At 38.9% G+C, this 1,894-nt stretch overlaps 1 protein-coding gene across 1 annotated transcript in view; it reads right to left on the bottom strand.

Annotated features, from left to right (window-relative positions):
* Nucleotides 1–1,894, bottom strand: part of col12a1b (collagen, type XII, alpha 1b) — a 148,033-nt gene that overhangs the window by 55,116 nt on the left and 91,023 nt on the right. The gene's annotated exons all lie outside the window — the stretch shown is intronic.

Below are 1,894 nucleotides of genomic sequence, written 5' to 3'. Positions count from 1 at the left end.
AAAAAAAAATCACATCTGGAAACAACATTAAAGCATGCACATACATTTGATCTTGTTTTTTTCCTTCTATAGAGCACTTGTTTAATGCAAACCACTGATGTTTAACCAGAATAAAATGTCCTGTTAAAGAGCTTCTCTGCTTCTCAGTTCTAATAATAATACTGATAACATACTCACTTCAGCACGTGAAATAACAAATCTGTGATGTAAAATTCGATAATTTAGACTGAATTAGTCAAAAAGAGTTGTGAATCTTTGTACTTCTGAACTCATCTTTGTGTCTTCTTTCTGTGGCCAAACCAACTTCCTCTCAGACCAAAACAAAATCAAAGTTAATTAAATGAAAGTACAACAACAGTGAAAATAGAAGGAAACAGAGACCACAGGGAATAATAAACTACACAACACTAACTTCACAGCATCTTCAAAGCTGATTCTAATCATCAAAACAGCCTTGTTAGATTACAGCCTTAAAGCCCCCAGGAACTCTGACCGTAGGAGCCGTTGGTGACGTCAGTCACAGATGCGTCCGGCATGCAGTGTTTCCAAACTTCAGTCATAGAGTTCAAACTTTTTGTGGGGAAATAAAGCTTCTTTTTTTCTCTCCCTGAGACCCAGACATTTGCACTGGTGCATTAAATCAGTGCTGATGGAGACATATGAAAAGCCGACAAGTCATGATTTCCATATTTAAGAGCATTACCGTAATTACTGCTGTGCAGACATCTGCGCAACATCACCACTTGGTGAAACAAATAAGAACGAGCAAAAGAGACCACTTGTTGTTTCCATGAAACAGACCGGCCCAATGAAAGCAACACTCCCACTTTGATTTCACTTCTTTTTTTAATCAGATGTAGAAAACACAGATAAAAATAACTTAACTACCAAAATGACTAAAAACAAATACAATAATTTTGGTTATTAAGTTCACATCCAATATACAGGAATAGTGTCCAGTTTAGAGAAAAGCCAGATGTATGGTGATGTGATGTGAGAGACATTTGTTTGTACGAGCAGAAGTTAAGTCTTGTTTAGGGATTTCCATTCATGTCCTAAATAAATAACATTGAGTACCAAGCTAAAAATAACAACAAGGTCAAGAACCAGCATTTATAGCCAAGTCAAGACTCTTAGGTCAAAAGACTTTCTGAAGAAAAATCCCTGAGTCAAAAACAACAAGGCCCAAGTAGAGACCCACAAGTCACAAGTAAAAGACCAAATCAGGGCCACTAAGATCCAACAACAAAACACATCCAGAGCTAGGTCAGGAAAAAGGATAGAAAAGGAGGTCCCGAGTCAAGTCAACAAGTCTCAAACCAGAGCTGAGCCAAGACTTCCTAGATCTTAAGGTGGGAACTAAGTGCGTTCTCACACCTATGGCTCATTTACTCTGGTTTGAATCAGTTGATGAGTTTATAAACTTGTAGTTTTTCCATATGGTTTGGTTTCTTTTTCACACGGAGAAAAATCCAACTGAGTCTGAATGCATCACTACAACCCACGTGAGAAGTTCGGTCTGCTTTTTGGCCAGATGTGTCTGGGGAGGAGCAACAAAATCAAATACAGGAAGAAGGTGCTGTGTTGTGGACTAGTGGAGAATTTACGTTTTATTTCTTGACTAATTGCTAGCTGTACAGACCTCCGCGCATCTATATTTACCTCGCCACATTCAGAAGAAAAAGCATATGTATCTACTGGAAGTTTTTTACCTCAAACGTGGAACGTACACCTGGTAGTTTGTTTGGATTCAGGTCACGTTGAAACCATAAACTTACAGCTCTGGAGTTCATTTGGACCTGCGCTGAGACCCTTTGGAGGTTGTGGTCTTGGTTGTTTTGGACCACACCCAAGTGTGATTACCGTGTTCATATCTGCACAAATGAACCACACC

This window comes from Pundamilia nyererei, unplaced genomic scaffold (assembly GCF_000239375.1).
Source record: "Pundamilia nyererei isolate P.nyererei 1_Seehausen unplaced genomic scaffold, PunNye1.0 scaffold00048, whole genome shotgun sequence".
Taxonomy (NCBI): Eukaryota; Metazoa; Chordata; class Actinopteri; order Cichliformes; family Cichlidae; genus Pundamilia; species Pundamilia nyererei.
Note: the sequence above shows the minus strand (reverse complement) of the source record. Positions and strands in the feature narration are given on the sequence as shown.